This window comes from Rattus norvegicus, chromosome 13 (assembly GCF_021556685.1).
Source record: "Rattus norvegicus strain SHRSP/BbbUtx chromosome 13, alternate assembly SHRSP_T2T, whole genome shotgun sequence".
NCBI classification, from domain to species: domain Eukaryota; kingdom Metazoa; phylum Chordata; class Mammalia; order Rodentia; family Muridae; genus Rattus; species Rattus norvegicus.
Window position 1 is genome coordinate 17,836,885 of NC_141546.1, and position 24,671 is coordinate 17,861,555.

Genomic DNA, 24,671 nt, shown 5'->3' on the forward strand with positions numbered 1-24,671 from the left:
TCCCGGTTTACAGGCCAACATCCAGCTAACCCCTCCCCCTCCACTTCTTTATGGGTGTTCCCATCCCCATCCTTCCCTAATTGCCGCCCTCCCCCCAAAAATCACGTTCACTGGGGGTTCAGTCTTAGCAGCCATTCGGCATTCCTCAGCTGTGAATTCTTTGTTTAGCTCTGAGCCCCATTTTTTAATAGGGTTATTTGTTTCCCTGTGGTCTAACTTCTTGAGTTCTTTGTATATTTTGGATATAAGGCCTCTATCTGTTGTAGGATTGGTAAAGATCTTTTCCCAATCTGTTGGTTGCCGTTTTGTCCTAACCACAGTGACCTTTGCCTTACAGAAGCTTTGCAGTTTTATGAGATCCCATTTGTCGATTCTTGATCTTAGAGCATAAGCCATAGGTGTTTTGTTCAGGAAATTTTTTCCAGTGCCCATGTGTTCCAGATGCTTCCCTAGTTTTTCTTCTATTAGTTTGAGTGTGTCTGGTTTGATGTGGAGGTCCTTGATCCACTTGGACTTAAGCTTTGTACAGGGTGATAAGCATGGATCGATCTGCATTCTTCTACATGTTGCCCTCCAGTTGAACCAGCACCATTTGCTGAAAATGCTATCTTTTTTCCATTGGATGGTTTTGGCTTCTTTGTCAAAAATCAAGTGACCATAGGTGTGTGGGTTCATTTCTGGGTCTTCAATTCTATTCCATTGGTCTATCTGTCTGTCTCTGTACCAATACCATGCAGTTTTTATCACTATTGCTCTGTAATACTGCTTGAGTTCAGGGATAGTGATTCCCCCTGAAGTCCTTTTATTGTTGAGGATATCTTTAGCTATCCTGGGTTTTTTGTTTTTCCAGATGAATTTGAAAATTGTTCTGCCTAACTCTTTGAAGGAATGGATTGGTATTTTGATGGGGATTGCATTGAATCTGTAGATCGCTTTTGGTAAAATGGAAATTTTTACTATATTAATCCTGCCAATCCATAAGCATGGGAGATCTTTACATCTTCTGAGGTTTTATTCAATTTCTTTCTTCAGAGTCTTGAAGTTCTTATCGTACAGATCTTTTACTTGCTTGGTTAAAGTCACACGGAGATACTTGATATTGTTTGGGTCTATCATGAAGGGTGTCATTTCCCTAATTTCTTTCTCGGATTGATATCTTTTGTGTACAGGAAGGATACTGATTTATTTGAGTTAATTTTATTCCCAGCCACATTGCTGAAGTTGTTTATCAGCTTTAGTAGTTCTCTGGTTGAACTTTTGGGATCACTTAAATATACTATCATATCATCTGCCAATTCTGATATTTTGACTTCTTCTTTTCTGATATGTATCCCCTTGACCTCCTTTTGTTGTCCAATTGCTCTGGCTAGAACTACAAGAACTATATTGAATAAGTAGGGAGAGAGTGGGCAGCCTTGTCTAGTCCCTGATTTTATTGGGTTGCTTCAAGTTTCTCTCCATTTAGTAACGTTAGCAACTGGTTTGCTGTATATGCTTTTTACTATGTTTAGGTATGGGCCTTGTATTCCTATTCTTTCCAGGACTTTTATCATGAAGGGGTGTTAAATTTTGTCAAATGCTTTCTCAGCATCTAATGAAATGATCATGTGGTTTTGTAATTTAAGTTTGTTTATATAATGGATCACGTTGATGGTTTTCCGTATATTAAATCTTCCCTGCATGCCTGGGATGAAGCCTACTTGATCATCGTGGATTATTGTTTTTATGTACTGTTGGATTCGGTTTGCCAGAATTTTATTGACTATTTTTGCGTCAATATTCATAAGGGAAATTGGTCTGAATTTCTCTTTCTTTGTTTGGTCTTTGTGCAGTTTAGATATAAGAGTAATTGTGGCTTCATAGAAGGAATTCGGTAGTGCTCCATCTGTTTCAATTTTGTGGAATAGTTTGGATACTATTGGTATAAGGTCTTCTATGAAGGTCTGACAGAATTCTGCACTAAACCCATCTGGACCTGGGTTGTTTTTGTTTGGAAGACCTTTAACGACTGCTTCTATTTCTTTAGGAGTTTATCTGTTCCTGATTTAACTTTTGTACCTGGTATCTGTCTAGGAAATTGTCCATTTCCTGCAGATTTCCAAGATTTGTCGAATATACGCTTCTGTAGTATTATCTGATGATTTTTTGAATTTCCTTTGTATCTATAGTTATGTCTCCCTTTTCAATTCTGATTTTGTTAATTTGGACACACTCTCTGTGTCCTCTCATTAGTCTGGCTAAGGGTTTATCTATCTTGTTGATTTTCTCAAAGAACCAACTTTTGGTTCTGTTGATTCTTTCTATGGTCCTTTTTGTTTATACTTGGTTTATTTCAGCTCTGAGTTTGATTATTTCCTGCCTTCTACTCCTCCTGTGTGTATTTGCTTCTTTTTGTTCTAGAGCTTTTATGTGTGCTGTCAAGCTGGTGACCTATGCTCTCTCCTGTTTCTTTCTGCAGGCACTCAGATCAATGAGTTTTACTCTTAGCACAGCTTTCGTTGTGTCCCATAATTTTGGGTAGGTAGTACCTTCATTTTCATTAAATTCTAAAAAGTGTTTAATTTCTTTCTTTATTTCTTCCTTGACCAGGTTAACGTAGAATAGAGCATTGTTCAACTTCCACGTATATGTGGGCGTTCTTCCCTTATTGTTATTGAAGACCAGCTTTAGGCCGTGGTATTCTGATAGCACGCATGGGATTATTTCTATCATTCTGTACCTGTTGAGGCCCATTTTTTGACTAATTATATGGTCAATTTTGGAGAAAGTACCATGAGTAGCTGAGAAGAAGGTATATTCTTTTGCTTTAGGAGAGAATGTTCTGAAAAATATCTGTTAATTCCATTTAGTTCATGACTTCTCTTAGTCTGTCTACATCTCTGTTTAATTTCTGTGTCCATGATCTGTCCATGGATGAGAGTGGGGTGTTGAAATCTCCTACTATTATTGTGTGAGGTGCAATGTGTGTTTTGAGCTTTAGTAAGGTAACTTTTACGTATGTAGGTGCTCCTGTATTTGGGGCATAATATTTAGGATTGAGAGTTCATCTTGTTGGATTTTTCCTTTGATGACTATGAAGTGTCCTTCCTCATCTTTTTTGATGACATTTAGTTTAAAATTTATTTTATTTGATATTAGAATGGCTACTCTGGCTTGCTTCTTCTGACCATTTGACCATTTGCTTGGAAAGTTGTTTTCCAGCCTTTCACTCTGAGGTAGTGTCTGTCTTTGTCTCTGAAGTGTATTTCCTGTAGGCAGCAGAATGCAGGGTCCTTGTTGCATATCCACTTTCTTACTCTATGTCTTTTTATTGGGGAGTTGAGCCCATTGATGTTGAGACATATTAAGTTATAGTGATTAATTCTTTCTGTAATATTCATATTTGGATATGAGGTTATATTTGTGTGCTTTTCTGCTCTTTGTTTTGTTGCCAAGACAATTAGTTTCTTGCTTCTTCTAGGGTATAGCTTGCCACCTTATTTTGGGGTCCACCATTTATTATCCTTTGTATTGCTGGATTTGTAGAAAGATATTGTGTAAATTTGGATTTGTCATGGAATATCTTGGTTTCTCCATCTATATTGACAGTTTTGCAGGATAGAGTAATCTGGGCTGGCATTTGTTTTCTCTTAGGGTCTGTATGACATCTGTCCATGATCTTATGGCTTTCATAGTCTCTGGCGAAAAGTCTGGTGTGATTCTGATAGGTCTGCCTTTATATATTTCTTGATCATTTTCCCTTACTGCTTTTAATATTCTTTCTTTATTTTGTGCATTTGGTGTTTTGACTATTATGTAATGGGAGGAGTTTCTTTTCTGGTCCAATTTATTTGGAGTTTTGTAGGCTTCTTGTATGCTTACAGGTATCTCTTTCTTTAGGTTATGGAAGTTTTCTTCTATGATTTTGTTGAAGATAATTACTGGTCCTTTGAGCTGGGAGTCTTCACTCTCTTCTATACCTATGATCCTTAGGTTTGATCTTCTCATTGAGTCCTGGATTTCCTGTATGTTTTGGACCAGTAGCTTTTTCTGCTTTACATTATCTTTGACAGTTGAGTCGATGATTTCAATGGAATCTTCTGCTCCTGAGATTCTCTTCTATCTCTTGTATTCTGTTGGTTAAGCTTGTATGTACGGCTCCTTGTCTCTTCTTTTGTTTTCTATATCCAGGTTTGTTTCCATGTGTTCTTTCTTGATTGCTTCTATTTCCATTTTAATTCCTTCAACTGTTTGATTGTGTTTTCCTGGAATTCTTTCAGGGATTTTTGTGATTCCTCTCTGTAAGCTTCTACTTGTTTATGTATGTTTTGCTGTGTTTCTCTAAGGGAGTTCTTAATGTCTTTCTTGAAGTCCTCCAGCATCATGATCAAATATGATTTTGAAACTAGATCTTGCTTTTCTGATGTGTTTGGATATTCCATTATTACTTTGGTGGGAGAAGTGGGCTCCGATGATGCCATGTAGTCTTGGTTTCTGTTGCTTGGGTTCCTGAGCTTGCCCTTCGCCATCAGATTATCTCTAGTGTTACTTTTTTCTTCTATTTCTGACAGTGGCTAGACTGTCCTATAAGCCTGTGTGTCAGGGGTGCTGTAGACCTATTTTCTTGTTTTCTTTCAGCCAGTTATGGGAACAGAGTGTTCTGCTTTTGGTTGTGTAGTTTTTCCTATCTCTAAGTCTTCAGCTGTTCCTATGGGCCTGTGTCCTGAGTTCACCAGGCAGGTCGCTTGGAGCAGGAATGTTTGTCTTACCTGTGGTCCCAAGGCTCAAGTTTGCTCATGGGTGTTGCTTATGAGCTCTCCCTGGGGGCAGCAACCAGGAAGATCTGCGCTGCCCTTTCCAGGAGCTTCAGTGCACCAGGGTTCCAGATGGTGTTTGGTGTTTTCCTCTGGAATCAGTAACGTGGCCAGAGTGCAGTCTCTTCTGGTTTTCCAGGCTTTTCTACCTCTCTGAAGGTTAAGCTTTTCCTCCCACGGGATTTGGGTGCAGAGAACTCTTTATCTGGTCGGTCCCTTCAGGTTCCGCTGGTGTTGGAGATGCAGGGGGACCTGCTGACTCTGTGCCCTTATCCAAGGGAACTCATAGGCCGTATACAGTTTCCTCTTGGGCCAAGGATGTGGGCAAGGGTGGGCAGTGTTGGTGGTCTCTTCCGCTCTGCAGTCTCAGGAGTGCCCACCTGTCTCTGCGGTGAGCTCTCTCTCCCAGGGGTTTGGGTGCAGCGAGCTGCTGTGGGCAGGGATCCGCGGGTTTGTGAATCCCGCTAAAAACCCCAAATATTTATTATTTAAGCATGTTCTTATTTTTAATACACACACACACACACACACACACACACACACGCACACACACACACACACACACATATATATATATATATATATATATATATATATATATATATATATACACACACATATATATACTCACAGTAAACTATGGGAAAAATTATATAAACTTTATATATTTTATTTTTTATTTTTATTTATGTATTGTATGTGATTTTGTTTCATGCATGTATGTTTACCATTACCTTTTATTCTTCTCTAAATGAAGGTGGTGTTGGATATGCTATAACTGAACATAGAGATGATTGTGAGCTACCATTGTTGTGCTGGTATCCAAATCCATTTCCTCTGCTAGAATAACAATTGTTTCCAACTGCTGAGCCAATATACTGCTCCAAGTTTAAACAATTTAAACAAAATAATTAAAATAGAAATTTCCCTTTAAATGACATCATATTAATACTCAAAATTATTGAGGAATTCATCGCTCAAAATCAATTGTTATATCCCATTATGAAAAGTCAATTCTAAAACTGGCATAGTTTTTAAAAGATTAAATTATCTTTCTTCTTGATCAACATATTTTAGGGAGGGGTGAATTTCAGATTTCCAGTGAGCAGGACAATTTTCCTAGTTAATGGGCTCAAAAGAGTAGTAAAACATTCAGTTAATGTAGTTTTCCATTAATCATCAAATTTCAATGCAAGTGGCCAAGTCATCAATTGTTATCTGCTATTGTACACTCTTCAGGATTGATGAATGAGAATGGATTGAACTTCTGACATTTAGTATTTGCTTTATAATACATGATACTTGATATTAACATATCAGTCCAACTTGTCCAGTTGAAGGTCCTTTTGTCAATTGCAAATCATATTACTATTGTTTCTATTACAATAGGCTAAAAATACTACTAATCCATAAAGTAAAAGAGCATATTCAAAAGATGCACATAAGTTTTCGCCTGTGGTTATTTAAAGATCATCCTCTATTGACAGATATATTATATTTGGTAAATCAGAATGAAAATTAGCAATAATTTAAAATATTCTTTAACTCTGGAAGTATTTGTAATTTTCTGCAGAATATGTACTATTTTTAAATATATATACATATACATATATTTGCATAATCAGTAGATTAAGATGAATAATAATAATAGGTTATTTTAGCCCGCAGCTCACTGCTCCCAAACCCCTTGGGAGAGAGAGCTCACCGCCAGACAGGTAGGCACTCCTGAGATTGCAGAGTGGGAGAGACCACCAATACTGCCCACCCCTGCCCACATCCCTGGCCCAAGAGGAAACTGTATACTGCCTCTGGGAACCAGAAAATTGGGGTACTGGAGCTACAGGTTTCCCCCCCTTCCAGACACTGCCCGGACCTTAAGGGACCAGATCAACAGTTCTATGCACCCAAATCCCATAGCAGGGAGAGCTAAACCTTCAGAGGGGCAGACATGCCTGGGAAGCCAGAAGAGACTACACTCAGCCCACATTTCTAATTCCAGAGGAAAACACCTAATGCCATCTGGGACCCCAGTGCACAGGCGCTCCCAGAAAAGGCAGCACAGGCCCTCCTGGTTGCCGCCCCCACCAAGAGCTCAAAAGAAGTCCCCCACGAGCAACTTGAGCTGCGGGACCATAGGTAAGAACAAATTTTCTGCTCCAAGTTACCTGCCCTATGGACTCAGGACACAGGCCTGCAGGAACAGGTGAAGACCAGTAGACAGGAAAGACAACACGCCGGAAAGCAGAACACTCTGTTCCCATAACTGGATGAAAGAATACAGGAAAACAGGTCTATAGCACTCCTGACACACAGGCCTATAGGACGCTCTAGCCACTGTCAGAAATAGCAGAACAGAGTAACACCAGAGACAATCTGATGGCGAGAGGCAAGCGCGGGAACCCAAGGAACAGCAAACAAGGCTACATGGTATCATCAGAGCCAAATACTCTCACAAAAGAAAACATTGAATATAAAAACAAACCAGAAAAGCAAGATGTATATTTAAAATCATACTTGATCATGATGCTGGAGGACTTTAAGAAAGACATGAAAAGCTCCCGCAGAGAAGCGTAGGAAAATATAAATAAACAATTAGAAGCCTAAAGAGAGGAATCACAAAAATCCCTGAAAGAATTCCAGGAAAACACAATCAAATAGTTGAAGGAATTAAAAATGGAAATAGAAGCAATGAAGAAAGAACACAGGGAAACAACTCTGGATATATATATATATATATATATATATATATATATATATATATATATATATATATATATATATATATAAAAAAAAGGAGACAAGGAGCCATAGATACAAGCATCACCAGAATTGTTATTTTTTTTCCTTTGGAAGGTTTTGGCTCCTTTGTCAAAAATCAAGTGAATATAGGAGTGTGGGTTCATTTCTGGGTCTTCAATTCTATTCCATGGGTCTATCTGTCTGTCTCTGTACCAATACCATGCAGTTTTTATCACTATTGCTCTGTAATACTGCTTGAGTTCAGGGATAGTGATTCCCCCAGTGTCCTTTTATTGTTGAGGATAGTTTTAGCTATCCTGGGTTTTTGTTATTCCAGATGAATTTGCAAATTGTTCTGTCTAACTCTTTGAAGAATTGAGTTGGTATTTTGTTGGGGATTGCATTGAATCTGTAGATCGCTTTTGGTAAAATGGCCATTCTTACTATATTAATACTGCGAATCCATGAGCATGGTAGGTCTTTCCTTCTTCTGAGGTATTTTTCAATTTCTTTTTTCAGAGGCTTGAAGTTCTTATTGTACAGATTTTTACTTGCTTGGACACAGTCACCCCGAGGTATTATATATTATTTGGGACTATTATGAAGGGTGTCATTTTCCTAATATCTTTCTCAGCTTGTTTCTCTTTTGTGTAGAGGAAGGCTCCCGATTTATTTGAGTTAATTTTATACCCAGTCACTTTGTTGAAGTTGTTTATCAGCTTTAGTAGTTTTCTGGTGGAACTTTTGGGATCACATATATATACTATCATATCATCTGCAAATAGTGATGTTTTGACTTCTTCTTTTCCAATACGTATCCCCTTGATCTCCTTTTGTTGTCTGAGTGCTCTGACTAGAACTTTAAGAAGAATATTGAATAAGTAGGGAGAGAGTGGGCAGCCTTGATTTGAGTGGGATTGCTTCAAATTTCTCTCCATTTAGTTTAATATTAGCGACTGGTTTGCTGTATATGGCTTTTACTATGTTTAGGTATGGGCCTCGAATTCCTATTCTTTCCAGGACTTTTATCATGAAGGGGTGTTGAATTCTGTCAAATGATTTCTTAGCATCTAATGAAATGATCATGTGGTTTTGTTCTTTCAGTTTGATTATATAATGGAACTTGGTGATGGTTTTCCCTATATTAAACCATTACTGCATGTCTGTGATGAAGCCTACTTGATCATGTGGATGATTGTTTTGATGTGCTCTTGGATTTGGTTTGCCAGATTTTATTGAGTATTTTTGTGTCGGTATTCATAAGGGAAATTGGTGTGAAGTTCTCTTTCTTTGTTTTGTCTTTGTGCTGTTTAGGTATAAGAGTAATTGTGGCTTCATAGAAGGAATTCGGTAGTGCTCCATCTGTTTCAATTTTGTGGAATAGTATTGGTATGAGGTCTTCTATGTAGGTCTGAAAGAATTCTGCACTAAACCCATCTGGACCTTGGTTCTTTTTGTTTGGAAGACCTTTAATGACTGCTTCTATTTCTTTAGGTTTTATGGGGTTGTTTAAATGGTTTATCTGTTCCTGATTTAACTTTTGTACCTGGTATCTGTCTAGGAAATTATCCATTTCCTGCAGATTTTCAAGTTGTGTTGAATATAGGCTTTTAGAGTAAGATCTGAGGATTTTTTGAATTTTCTCTGATTCTGTAGTTATGACTCCCTTTTCATTTCTGATTTTGTTAATTTGTACATACTCTCTGTGTCCTCTCATTGGTCTGGCTAAGGATTTATATATCTTGTTGATTTTCTCAAAGAACCAACTTTTGGTTCTGTTGATTCTTTGTATGGTCCTTTTTGTTTCTACTTGGTTGATTTCAGCTCTGAGTTTGATTATATCCTGCCTTCTACTCCTCCTGGGAGCTTTTGCTTCTTTTTCTTCTAGATCTTTTATGTGTGCTGTCAAGCTGGTGACCTATGCTCTCTCCTGTTTCTATCTGCAGGCACTCAAAGCTTTGAGTTTTCCTCTTAGCACAGCTTTCATTGTGTCCCATAAGTTTGGGTATGCTGTACCTTCATTTTCATTAAATTTTAAGAAGTCTTTAATTTCTTTCTTTATATCTTCCTTGACCAGGTTATCATTGAGTAGAGCATTGTTCAACATCCACGTATATGTGGGCATTCTTCCCTTATTGTTACTGAAAACCAGCTTTAGCCCGTTGTGGTCTGATAGGACACGTGGGATTATTTCTATTTTTCTGTATCTGTTGAGGCCTGTTTTATGACCAAGTTGATGGTCAATTTTGGAGAAAGTACCCTGAGGTAGTGAGAAGAATGTATATCCTTTGCTTTAGGATAGAATGTTCTATAAATATTTGTTAAGTTCATGACTTCTCTAAGTCTGTCTATGTCTCTGTTTAATTTCTGTTTCCATGACCTGTCCACTGAGGAGAGTGGAATGTTGAAATCTCCTACTATTATTGTGTGAGGTACAATGTGTGTTTTGATCTTTATTAAGTTTTCAATTATGTATGTAGGTGCCCTTCTATATGGAGCATAGTATTTAGGATTGAGAGTTGATCTTGGTGGATTTTTCCTTTGATGAATATGAAGTGCTCTTCCGTATCTTTTTTGATGACTTTTATTTGAAAATCGATTTTATTCGAAATTAGAATTGCTACTCCAGTTGGCTTCTTCAGACCATTTGCTTGGAAAGCTGTTTTCCAGCCTTTCACACTGAGGTAGTGTCTGTCTTTGTCTCTCAGGTGTGTTTCCTGTAGGCAGCAGAATTCAGTGTCCTCATTGTGTATCCAGTTTGTTAATCTTTATCTTTTTATTGTAGTGTTGAGACTATTGATATTGAAAGTTATTAAGGAATAGTGGTTATTGCTTCCGGTTATATTCATATTTTGATGTGGGGTTATGTTTGTGTACTTTACTTCTCCTTGTTTTGTTGCCAAGACGATTAGTTTCTTGCTTCTTCTAGGATATAGTTTGCCTCCTTATACTGGGCTTTACCATTTAGTATCCTTTGTAGGGTTGGATTTGTAGAAAGATATTGTGTAAATTTGGTTTTGTCATGGAATATCTTGGTTTCTCCATCTATGTTAATTGACAGTTTTGCAGGATACAGTAACCTAGCATGGCGTTTGTGTTCTATTAGGGTCTATATGACATCTGGCCAGGATCTTCTGGCTTTCAGAGTCTCTCGTGATAAGTCTCCCTTTATATGTTATTTGAACTTTTTTCCCTTACTGCTTTTAATATTCTTTATTTTGTGCATTTGGTGTTTTGACTCTTATGTGACAGGAAGAGTTTCTTTTCTGCTCCAATCTACTTGAAGTTCTGTAGGCTTCTTGTATGTTTATGGGCATCTCTTTCTTTAGGGTAGGGAAGTTTTCTTCTATGATTTTGCTGAAATATTTACTGGTCCTTTGAGGTTATAGTCTTCACTCTCTTCCATACCTATTATCCTTAGGTTTGATCTTCTCATTGAGTCCTGGATTTCTTTTATGTTTTTGACCACATACAGAGGTATGTGCCTGGAATGACTTGGCCTCATGGAGGTCCCTGACAGTCTCCCTACTCAAAGATGATAACTAGGGTCTATGCTTGCAGTGAAGGTAGCTTCTATCTTCTAGCCTTGGTGATCTTAGCAACTTTAAGCCTGTTAACAATATCTGATTTTAAAAACATAGCAGTGTGGGAAGATGGTCATGTACCTTTAGCTGTCTCTGGAACTGAAAATTCAGAGACGGAAACATCTCACACCATCATGATCCTGATGAACTCAATGCCTGCAATGAATTCATCTGCTGCACCTATTAGCTCCCAGTAAATAGGAGAGAAATTAATTTCAGTTACTACCAACATGAGTGTTCCAGAAAAGCCTTTCCCCCGTTTTGGAAAACTTTGTTTAGCATGATTCAAAACAGTAATGATTCTTTTAAAAAGATCATAGACAAGTTCCAACAAGTTGAACAAACTTATCAAGAGTTAACTATGATTACAAAAGTTTCCTTATTAATCTGAGGGGCCATAAATATAGAGTTTAAACTTTATTATGACAAAGATAAATGATGAATACATACCTGGTGCCCACATTTCTGGCAGTATAACTCCAGTTTTTCAAACTATTGTTTGCAGTTGATAACTGTTTCTTAGACTGTATGTTTAGCTTTCTTCTCTACAAGGGACATTTGGTGGGGTAATGAATAAGAGCTGTATGACTGCCAATTATGATGTACCTGTTCTAACTGCTTAAATATAGGCCAAGAGGTAAAGCTTTTTGCAGAAGTACATACCTCGAGTTTGTGTCTGTCATGCCAAATCCATTCTCAACCTGAAATCCAAGCCTTGGTCCCTCTGCTGACACACTCCTCTGAATGGTCTGTGGCAATTTAATGCTGTTTTCTGGACTCCATGGCATACACACACCCACACAAATATGAAGAGATATGCACACACATGCATGTAAATAAACTAGCAGAAATAACTCTAAAGAAAAATAATGGGGGTCTTAATATATCCACGGAAAAAGACTATGAGGAGACATTTTGACATTTATAAGGGTTTCCCATGCTCCTGAAGTCCTCATGCACAAGAATTAACTGTTACATAAAGTTCCGGCGTTGGTGGATATGATGTGTGTGTGAGGGGGCGGGGAAGTAGTCAGAGAATATTGGGATGGGCCGGAGAAATGATTGTGGGAGGAAGTGACCCAAAGTGATTCATTGAGTAGAATATAAAGTGAATAATTTAAAAAAAATTAAGAACAACATCAACCAACCAGAGATCCTAGGAACTAAACCACCATCCAGAAAGTACACATGGACAGACCCATGGCTCCAGCTGCATAAGTAGCAGAGGATGGCCTTGTTGAGCATCAATGAGAAGAGAAGCTCTTGATCCTGCAAAGGCTGGACCCTGCCCCCAATGTCAGGGAATGTCAGGGTTGGGAGGTGGGAAGCAGTGGGTTAATAGAAGCAGGGGAAGGGGAGAAGGAATAAGGAGTTTATGGAAACCAGGAATTGGGATAGCATTTGAAATATAATTAAAAACTATCCAATAAAAAGAAAGAGAAGAAAAAGGAAAAAAAGAAAAAAGGAAAATTAAAAAAAAATAATACTTTCCATCTGTTGAAACTTTTGCTTACTCTGTGGTGTGATGAATGCAATCACAGTAACATAACAACTCAGTATTTTCAAAGATTAAGAAAACAAGTGAGAATAGTTGAGTGAAAAAGAATTGAGTTGTTAAGCAGACCAAATGCATGAATGTGTTTCTCATTTGGGGTCAGGAGAGTATAGGTAGCAAGAAAGGCACCAAGATTAGCATATGAAAAATATCAGTGTCAGAGACAAAGAAATGGATAACAATAAGAGATACAGATAAAGGGTAGAGGGGTATAATAGGGAAAAGAGACTCTGTAAATGGCCTTTAATTGGTCACATTTCTCAAGAGCTGGGACACTGAACATCAAACCTTTTCCAGTGCTCTGACTCACTTTTATTCTCAGGAATGCATTTCTGTTCCTTAATATATTTTCTGTTTCCAACATTGTCTAAGGTGACCCTGGTACACAATGTCATGTTGAGGGACACAGAATCAGGAAATTCTAACAGATACCTTCCAAATTAAAGTTTTTCATATCACTGACTGGAGGAGACTCAGAAGTTCTGGGAATTAAAGTTAGCCTCTTTTTAGGTTGCTAAATGCTGTGAAAATCTCTCTCTCTCTCTCTCTCTCTCTCTCTCTCTCTCTCTCTCTCTCCCCCCTCTCTCTCTCTCTTTCTCACACACACACACACACACACACAGACACACACACACATTTAATTTTAAGAGTTCTGAAAAACTAATGTACTACTTAGGTGTAATTTTTTTATTCTTAGCTTTATTCTAACTTATCAAAAGGAAAAGAAATATGTAACAATGTTAAGTTATAGCAATACTCCATCTAATTACACTTTTTCATCAAAAGAAAATAAAGCAATCAATCCTAAAATATAACATATAACATTCAATTAACAGAATAATTTATGGGATGGCAAGATGGCTCAATGTGTAACATAATGAGCCCCAAGTACTCATGACTTGTGTTTGACTTGTAGGATCTAGGCGGTTGATGGAAAGAACTGATTGTTTCAAGTTATTCTCTGATTTTTCTACATGTCCTTCTCACACCATCTGGAAAAGAAATGAAATATTCTACTAAAAATCTGTATTAAAACTAGAAATACCTTCTGAATATATAGTTTAACCATGGTTTTACATTTGTGGGATAGTTTATAAAAATACAAAATGGTGCTTAGGTAAAATAGTGTCAATACTTTCTCCTCCAAGCACTTTGTTCAGCCTCTAGCCTGTGTATTAGCTGACATTGAGTTTCCTCATTAACTCAATATTTTGTTTTAAAAAAGGAAAAGCCAAAGATATGTTTGATAGGTGTATCAGGCACGGTGAGGTGAGAGGAGTGCCTAATTTCTTAACTGAAAAGTGTCTTTGGAACCTTAAGTTATTCTGTTTGAGGAGGCAGTGAGGTAGGAAATGCCCATAACAAAAATGACAAATCATCATGAAAGTGACCTTAGTTAAGATGTTGCTAAAGCAAGAAACCTTATTAGGCCACAACTAAGAATAGTCACAGGAAAGCCCCTCCTTAAGATATCACTGAAGCCTCAGTTCTATTTGGAGGGAAGTCACCTGTTTATTATATCTTAGAACTGAATTGCAGAAGTGGCTAAGTATCTTAGAATGAAATGGCAGAAACCATGTTAGAGACAAACATAATGACAAAGGAATATAAGGAGCTCAGTGTGAAGGGCACCAGGCATCCTGTGGAGGAGCACCTGGCTTGCGTGCTGAGCTGAAGTGACAAACAGGACAGTGGATCCTTTCAGCAGAGAGGAAGCCCCTGATGTAAGGTTATTTCGTTAAGCCTACACAAAGCCCCACTGGAAGAAGGGAGCACAGAGGTGACTAGCTGGGTTCCCTGAGGAAACGAGAGGTCATTCCCTGCAACTTGGCCTCTGATGAGTGCATTGAAGGCAGAGCGGGCTTGGTGGTGGCCTTGTAGAGCTAATACTGGGTAGGGACTGAGACCTGGGCTCACTCTTGCCAGGCCACGAAGGATCTTAGGGCTAAAGTCAGGTGTGAGGGCCAATGGAATGGAATGGTGAGCAGGCAGGGCGAGAGAGCAAACACACTGGCCCATTTCCAGGTGGACTACATGTGCTGTGGTGCATGCTGTACTTGCTACCTCAGCTTCATACAGATGCTTTGGCTGCTGTAGTGTCAGGCCAGGCTGGAGTAAGTGAGTGAGGTGGGTGGGGTTGAGGGGAATAGAGAGCTAAGGCTAGTCAGGTGCCAGTCACAGGAAACAAGAGAGCTAGAAGTGGGGACTATAGTGGCTACAGAATCTGGGGACAAGGAATTGGGAATGGAGAACAGGCAGCAAGAGAATAAGTGGGTGGGTACAGACAGAGCCAACAGACAGCTGTTGAGAGTGTTAGAAAAAAGGTTGCTTTTAATGTGCCAGTAAGTGGCAAATTAGAGTTATTGATTGGTTAGTATAGGGCTTAAATTTAGCCTGTGAATAAGGGCAGAAGGTATAGCAGCAAATACATTCACATCTGGGGGAAGAGTAAAAACTAGCAATCTATTGATTTCCTTGTCCCGAGGACAATTACCATTTCTTAGCTTGTAACAACAGCCAACTAGATCACCAGATCACCATAAAGTGCACTTGGGGCCTAAACTCAGGGCCAGTGCCCTGAGTAATGACAGGAGAACAGTTCACAAAGGCCTGGACTCTGACAGTAGTGATAAAAAGAATTGGACTCAGAAGAAAGAATCTCACCTAACAAAAATTTCCTCGAAAGAGTGTTCAGTGGGAAGGCCAGTCATAAACACTGTGAATGCCTCAGCCCCAAGGCACTACAGGGTCACTCAACAGCCATTGCTGAGATCAGGAACATTTATGTTCACCAGTTGGGGGAGGGTGCTTACCAATTTGCTTTTGTTTGGATGGATACCTCTAACAAGGGATCTGGTACAGATGGAAAACTATGTGGCTGTGTGAGATGTAAATCGCCAGATTTCAACATTGGTGCTGTTGTGTTTGTGGTAATTATTTTTGTTTGTTTGGTTTTGGTTTTGAATTTTTTATTTTTTTTAAGACAGAGACAAAAATATGTTTGATAGAGGGCCCAGGTGTGGTGAGGTGAGAGAGATGCCTCAGTGGGTCCATGCTGTGGCAATCATTTCCCATGAGGTATCAACCATAATATGGATAAAATGGAATAAAGTTTATTTAAGGCATGGAGAGTGGAGGTGGGAAAGGAGGAGAAAGGAAGAGGGAGGAAGAGAGAGAGGGGAGAGGGAGAGAGAGAGACAGACACAGAGAGAGACTGAGAAAGAGTAACATAGACAGAGACAGAGACAAAGATATGAATGCATGAATAGAGAGGGAAGGGGAGAAAGGGGTCAGAAAGAAAAGGGTTCAGTGAGAAAATGGGCAGAGTGTAACAGTGTAAAAGGAAGGGAACAAAAGCCACTTTTATAGACAACCTGGTATACCTGGCTGTTGCCTATTAACTGTGGGGGAGAACCTAGAAGAAATGCTAATACTCCATTAAAGTAAAATTTATTTTTAATTATATGTGTGTGTCCATGTGTGGTGTATTATGTAGATTTTTCTAAAGCTCTAATTAAATAGCATGTCTACAAGTAACCTGAGAAAGGGAGTAGGATTCATATTCTCAGTGGAGAAAGTGAGGGGGTGGGGCAAGGGACTGTGCATGGGTAGGACTCAGAGCAGAGGGGTGGGGCTGCAATCTGGATGTAAAGTGAATAAATTTATTTATTTATGTATTTATTTATTTATTCACTTGGAAAAAAGGTAAACTAGGGTGGAAAAGATTTGTTTGGTGTACACATTTTGATGGAGGAAAACAAGTAGAGAAACTCCAGCAGGACAGCAACCTGGAGGCAGAAACTAAGGCAGAGATCATTGAGAAACATCATTTACTGGCAGCATGCTATAGCTTGGTCAGCTAGCTCTTTCTTCCTTTCATTTATTTTACTGTATTTTTGAGATTATAATTTATTTACAACATTTTTAACTTTCTTCTACTCAAACTCTTGAAAATGACTCTTGCCATTCTTTTTTTGTATTGTTTTGTTATGTTATTTTTTGTTTGTTTTTTTCTTTTATTGGATTTTTTTAAATTTATTTACATTCTAAATCTTATTCTCTTTCCAGAAATCTGCTATCTGATCTCCTCTCTCCTTGCTTTTATAAGGATGCTTTCCCTCCAATCCAGCCACTTCCACCTCAAAACCCTGGAATTACCGTATACTGATGAAGAGTCTTGACAGGACTAAAGGCCGCTTCTCCCATTGATGCCCAACAAGGCCATCCTCTGCTACATATGTAGAAGTAGCCATAAGTCTATCCTTCTATAATCTTGGGATGGAAGATCTGGGTGTTCTGGTTGGTTGATACTATTGTTCTTCTATGGGCTTGCAAATGCCTTCAACTCCTTCAGTCATTTCTCTAACTCTGTCATTAGTGACCTAGTTCTTAGTTCAATGGTTAGTAAGTGAAAGATTTGTATGATGAGAACTGCAAGTCTCTGAAAAAAGACATTGAAGATTTCAGATGATGGAAAGATCACCCATGCTCATGTATTGGCAGGGTTGATAGAGTAAAACTGACCATCTTGATGAATGAAATCAACAGATTCAATCCAATCCTTATCATATTTCGAATTAAATTCTTCACAGAGTTAGAAAGAGCAATTTACAAATATATTTAGAATAACAAAAACCCCAGGAGAGTGAAAACTATCCTCAACAATAAAAGAACTTATGGGGAAATCACCATCCCTGACCTCAAGCAGTATTACAGAGCAAAAGCAATAAAAACTGGATGATACTGGTAGAGAGAAGCATTTAGATCAATGGAAAATAATTGAAGAATCAGAAATGAACCCAAACAACTACAGTAACTTGTTTGACAAAAGAACTAAAACCAACCAGTGGAAAAAGGGCAGCATTTTCAATAGATGGTATTAGTTCAACTAGAGAACACCATGTAGTAGAATGGAAACTGACCATTCTTATAACCTTGTACAAAGCTCAAGTCCAAGTGTATCCAAAACCTCCACATAAAACCAGATACACTCAAACTAATAGAAGAAAAAGTGGACAAGAGCCTTGAACACATGGGTACAGGGGGAAATTTTCTGAACAGAATTACAGTGGCTTATGTTTTAAGATCAAGAATCAGCAAATGTGACCTCATAAAATTGCAAAGCTTCTGTAAGGCAAAGGACACTGTCAATAGGACAAAATGGCAACCAATAGATTGGGAAAAGATCTCTATCACTCCTATATTTGAAAGAGGGCTGATATCCAAAATACACAAGGAACCCAAGAAGTTAAACCTCTGAGAACCCAAAACCCTGTTAAAAAAATGGGATACAGAGCTGAAAAAAATTCTCAACTGAGGTATATCAAATGGCGGAGAGGCACCTGAAGAAATGTTCAACATCCTTAGTCATTAGGGTAATTCACATCCAAACAACTCTGAGATTCCACCTCACATCAGTCAGAATGTTTTAGATCAAAAACTCAGGGTCAGTACATGCTAGGAGGATGTAGAGAAAGAGGAACACTCCTTCATTGTTGGTGGGATTGCAAGCTGGTACAACTCTGGAAATCAATCTGGCAGTTCCTCAGAAAATTGGACATAATACTACTTGATATCTTCTTCAATTTCTTTCTTCAGAGACTTGAAATTCTTGTCATACAGATCTTTCACTTGCTTGAATAAAGTTCCACCAAAGTATTTTATATTATTTGGGAATATTGCGAAGGGTGTTATTTCCGTAATTTCTTTCTCAACCTGATTATCCTTTGAGAAGAAGGCAACTGATTTGTTTGAGTTAATTTTATACCCACCCAGTTTGCTGAAATTGTATGTCAGGCTTAGTAGTTCTCTTGGGGAAATTTTGGGGTCACTTAAGTATACTTTCATATCATGCGCAAATAGTGATATTTTGACTTCTTCCTTTGCAATTTATATTTTTTTTTTGTTTTCTTTTTTTTTTTATTGAGTATTTCTTATATACATTTCGAGTGTTATTCCCTTTCCCGGTATCTGGGCAAACATCCCCCTCCCCCCTCCCCTTCCTTATTGGTGTTCCCCTCCCAACCCTCCCCCCATTGCCGCCCTCCCCCCACCTGTCTAGTTCACTGGGGGTTCAGTCTTAGCAGGACCCAGGGCTTTCCCCTTCCACTGGTGCTCTTACTAGGATATTCATTGCTACCTATGAGGTCAGAGTCCAGGGTCAGTCCATGTATAGTCTTTAGTTAGTGGCTTAGTCCCTGGAAGCTCTGGTTGCTTGGCATTGTTGTACATATGGGGTCTCGAGCCCCTTCAAGCTCTTCCAGTTCTTTCTCTGATTCCTTCAACGGGGGTCCTATTCTCAGTTCAGTGGTTTGCTGCTGGCATTCGCCTCTGTATTTGCTGTATTCTGGCTGTGTCTCTCAGGAGAGATATCCATTCGGCTCCTGTCGGTCTGCACTTCTTTGCTTCATCCATCTTGTCTAATTGGGTGGCTTATATGTATGGGCCACATGTGGGGCAGACTCTGAATGGGTGTTCCTTCAGTCTCTGTTTTAATCTTTGCCTCTCTCGTCCCTGCCAAGGGTATTCTTATTCCCCTTTTAAAGAAGGAGTGAAGCATTCACATTTTGATCATCCGTCTTGAGTTTCATTTGTTCTAGGCATCTAGGGTAATTCAAGCATTTGGGCTAATAGCCACTTATCAATGAGTGCATACCATGTATGTCTTTCTGTGATTGGGTTAGCTCACTCAGGATGATGTTTTCCAGTTCCAACCATTTGCCTACGAATTTCATAAAGTCGTTGTTTTTGATAGCTGAGTAATATTCCATTGTGTAGATGTACCACAATTTCTGTATCCATTCCTCTGTTGAAGGGCATCTGGGTTCTTTCCAGCTTCTGGCTATTATAAATAAGGCTGCAACGAACATAGTGGAGCACGTGTCTTTTTTATATGTTGGGGCATCTTTTCGGTATATGCCCAAGAGAGGTATAGCTGGATCCTCAGGCAGTTCAATGTCCAATTTTCTGAGGATCCTCCAGACTGATTTCCAGAATGGTTGTACCAGTTTGCAATCCCACCAACAATGGAGGAGTGTTCCTCTTTCTCCACATCCTCGCCAGCATCTGTTGTCCCCTGAGTTTTTGATCTTAGCCATTCTCACTGGTGTGAGGTGAAATCTCAGGTTTGTTTTGATTTGCATTTCCCTTATGACTAAAGATGTTGAACATTTCTTTAGTTGTTTCTCAGCCATTTGGCATTCCTCCACTGTAAATTCTTTGTTTAGCTCTGAGCCCCATTTTTTAATAGGGTTATTTGTTTCCCTGCAGCCTAACTTCTTGAGTTCTTTGTATATTTTGGATATAAGGCCTCTATCTGTTGTAGGATTGGTAAAGATCTTTTCCCAATCTGTTGGTTGCCGTTTTGTCCTAACCACAGTGTCCTTTGCCTTACAGAAGCTTTGCAGTTTTATGAGATCCCATTTGTCGATTCTTGATCTTAGAGCGTAAGCCATTGGTGTTTTGTTTAGGAAATTTTTTCCAGTGCCCATGTGTTCCAGATGCTTCCCTAGTTTTTCTTCTATTATTTGAGTGTGTCTGCTTTGATGTGGAGGTCCTTGATCCACTTGGACTTAAGCTTTGTACAGGGTGATAAGCATGGATCGATCTGCATTCTTCTACATGTTGCCCTCCAGCTGAACCAGCACCATTTGCTGAAAATGCTATCTTTTTTCCATTGGATGGTTTTGGCTCCTTTGTCAAAAATAAAGTGCCCATAGGTGTGTGGGTTCATTTCTGGGTCTTCAATTCTATTCCATTGGTCTATCTGTCTGTCTCTGTACCAATACCATGCAGTTTTTACCACTATTGCTCTGTAATACTGCTTGAGTTCAGGGATAGTGATTCCCCCTGAAGTCCTTTTATTGTTGAGGATAGTTTTATCTATCCTGGGTTTCTTGTTATTCCAGATGAATTTGCAAATTGTTCTGTCTAACTCTTTGAAGAATTGGATTAGTATTTTGATGGGGATTGCATTGATTCTGTAGATTGCTTTTGGTAAAATGGCCATTTTTACTATATTAATCCTGCCAATCCATGAGCATGGGAGATCTTTCCATCTTCTGAGGTCTTCTTCAATTTCATTCTTCAGTGTCTTGAAGTTCTTATTGTACAGATCTTTTACTTGCTTTGTTAAATTCACACCGAGGTACTTTATATTATTTGGGTCTATTATGAAGGGTGTCGTTTCCCTAATTTCTTTCTCGGCTTGTTTCTCTTTTGTATAGAGGAAGGCAACTGATTTATTGAGTTAATTTTATACCCAGCCACTTTGCTGAAGGTGTTTATCAGCTTTAGTAGTTCTCTGGTGGAACTTTTGGGATCACTTAATAATACTATCATATCATCTGCACACAGTGATATTTTGACTTCTTCTTTTCCGATCTGTATCCCCTTGACCTCCTTTTGTTGTCTGATTGCTCTGGCTAGAACTTCAAGAACTATATTGAATAAGTAGGGACAGAGTGGGCAGCCTTGTCTAGTCCCTGATTTTAGTGGAATGCTTCAAGTTTCTCTCCATTTAGTTTAATGTTAGCAACTGGTTTGCTGTATATGGCTTTTACTATGTTCAGGTATGGGCCTTGAATTCCTATTCTTTCCAGGACTTTTATCATGAAGGGGTGTTGAATTTTGTCAAATGCTTTCTCAGAGTCTAATGAAATGATCATGTGCTTTTGTTCTTTCTGCTTGTTTATATAATGGATCACGTTGATAGTTTTCTGTATATTAAACCATCCCTGCATGCCTGGGATGAAGCCTACTTGGTCATGGTGGATGATTGTTTTGATGTGCTCTTGGATTCGGTATGCCAGAATTTTGTTGAGTATTTTTGCGTCGATATTCATAAGGGAAATTGGTCTGAAGTTCTCTTTCTTTGTTGTGTCTTTGTGTGGTTTAGGTATAAGAATAATTGTGGCTTCATAGAAGGTATTCGGTAGTGATGCATCTGTTTCAATTTTGTGGAATAGTTTGGATAATATTGGTGTGAGGTCTTCTATGAAGGTTTGATAGAATTCTGCACTAAACCCGTCTGGACCTGGGCTCTTTTTGGTTGGGAGACCTTTACTGACTGCTGCTATTTCCTTAAGAGTTTTGGGGTTGTTTAACTGGTTTATCTGTTCCTGATTTAACTTCGGTACCTGGTATCTGTCTAGGAAATTGTACATTTCCTGAAGATTTTCAAGTTTTGTTGAATATAGGTTTTTATAGTAAGATCTATGATTTTTTTGAATTTCCTCTGAATCTGTTGTTATATCTCCCTTTTCATTTCTGATTGTGTTAATTTGGACACACTCTCTGTGTCCTCTCGTTAGTCTGGCTAAAGGTTTATCTATCTTGTTGATTTTCTCAAAGAACCAACTTTTGATTCTGTTGATTCTTTCTATGGTCCTTTTTGTTTCTTCTTGGTTGATTTCCACTCTGAGTTTGATTATTTCCTGCCTTCTACTCCTCCTGGGTGTATTTGCTTCTTTTTTTTCTAGAGCTTTTAGGTGTGCTGTCAAGCTGCTGACATATGCTCTTTCCTGTTTCCTTCTGCAGGCACTCAGCGCTATGAGTTTTCCTCTTAGCACAGCTTTCATTGTGTCCCATAAGTTTGGGTATGTTGTACCTTCATTTTCATTAAATTCTAAAAAGTCTTCCAATTCTTTCTTTATTTCTTCCTTGACCAGGTTATCATTGAGTAGAGCATTGTTCAATTTCCACGTATATGTGGGCATTCTTCCTTATTGTTATTGAAGACCAGTTTTAGGGGTCTGATAGCACGCATGGGATTATTTCTATCTTTCTGTACATGTTGAGGCCCGTTTTTTGACCAATTATATGGTCAATTTTGGAGAAAGTACCATGAGGAGCTGAGAAGAAGGTATATCCTTTTGCTTTAGGATAGAATGTTCTATAAATATCCGTTAAGTCCATTTGGCTCATGACTTCTCTTAGTCTGTCTACATCTCTGTTTAATTTCTGTTTCCATGATCTGTCCATTGATGAGAGTGGGGTGTTGAAATCTCCCACTATTATTGTGTGAGGTGCAATGTGTGTTTTGATCTTAATAAGGTTTCTTGTACATATGTAGGTGCCCTTGTATTTGGGGCATAGATATTTAGGATTGAGAGTTCAGCTTGGTGGATTTTTCCTTTGATGAATATGAAGTGTCCTTCCTTATCTTTTTTGATGACTTTTAGTTGAAAATTGATTTTATTTGATATTAGAATGGCTACTCCAGCTTGCTTCTTCTGACCATTTGCTTGGAAAGTTGTTTTCCAGCCTTTCACTCTGAGGTAGTGTCTGTCTTTGTCTCTGAGGTGTGTTTCCTGTAGGCAGCAGAATGCATGGTCCTCGTTGCGTATCCAGTTTGTTAATCTATTTCTTTTGATTGGGGAGTTGAGGACATTGATATTGAGAGATATTAAGGAATAGTGATTATTGCTTCCCGTTATATTCATATTTGGATGTGAGGTTATGTTTGTGTGCTTTCATTCTCTTTGTTTTGTTGTTAAGACGATTAGTTTCTTGCTTCTTCTAGGGTATAGCTTGCCTCCTTATGTTGGGCTTTACCCTTTATTATCCTTTGTAGTACTGGATTTGTAGAAAGATATTGTGTAAATTTGGTTTTGTCAAGGAATATCTTGTTTTCTCCACCTATGTTAATTGAGAGTTTTGCAGGATACAGTAACCGGGGCTGGCATTTGTGTTCTCTTAGGGTCTGTATGACATCAGTCCAGGATCTTCTGGCCTTCATAGTTTCTGGTGTAATTCTGATAGGTCTGCCTTTATATGTTACTTGACCTTTTTCTCTTACTGCTTTCAATATTCTTTCTTTATTTTGTGCGTTTGGTGTTTTGACTATTATGTGACGGGAGGTGTTTCTTTTCTGGTCCAATCTATTTGGAGTTCTGTAGGCTTCTTGTATGCCTATGGGTATCTCTTTTTTTAGATTAGGGAAGTTTTCTTCTATGATTTTGTTGAAGATATTTACTGGTCCTTTGAGCTGGGAGTCTTCACTCTCTTCTATACCTATTATCCTTAGGTTTGATCTTCTCATTGAGTCCTTGATTTCCTGTATGTTTTGGACCAGTAGCTTTTTCCGCTTTACATTATCTTTGACAGTTGAGTCAATGATTTCTATGGAATCTTCTGCTCCTGAGATTCTCTCTTCCATCTCTTGTATTCTGTTGGTGAAGCTTGTATCTACAGCTCCTTGTCTCTTCTTTTGGTTTTCTATATCCAGGGTTGTTTCCATGTGTTCTTTCTTGATTGCTTCTATTTCCATTTTTAATTCCTTCAACTGTTTGATTGTGTTTTCCTGGAATTCTTTCAGGGATTTTTGCGATTCCTCTCTGTAGGCTTCTACTTGTTTATTAATGTTTTCCTGTGTTTCCCTAAAGGAGTTCTTCACGTCTTTCTTGAAGTCCTCCAGCATCATGATCAAATATGATTTTGAAACAAGATCTTGCTTTTCTGGTGTGTTTGGATATTCCATGTTTGGTTTGGTGGGAGATTGGGCTCCGATGATGCCATGTAGTCTTGGTTTCTGTTGCTTGGGTTCCTGTGTTTGCCTCTCGCCATCAGATTATCTCTAGTGTTACTTTGTTCTGCTATTTCTGACAGTGGCTAGACTGTCCTATAAGCCTGTGTGTCAGGTGTGCTGTACACCTGTTTTCCTCTCTTTCAGTCAGTTATGGGGACAGAGTGTTCTGCTTTCGGGTGTGTAGTTTTTCCTCTCTACAGGTCTTCAGCTGTTCCTGTGGGCCTGTGTCTTGAGTTCACCAGGCAGCTTTCTTGCAGCAGAAAAGTTGGTCTTACCTGTGGTCCCGAGGCTCACGTATGCTCGTGGGATGCTGCCCACGGGCTCTCTGCAGCGGCAGCAACCAGGAAGACCTGTGCCGCCCCTTCCAGGAGCTTCAGTGCACCAGGATTCCAGATGACCTTTGGTGTTTTCCTCTGGCGTCCGAGATGTGTTTGCAGAGAGCAGTCTCTTCTGGTTTCCCAGGCTTGTCTGCC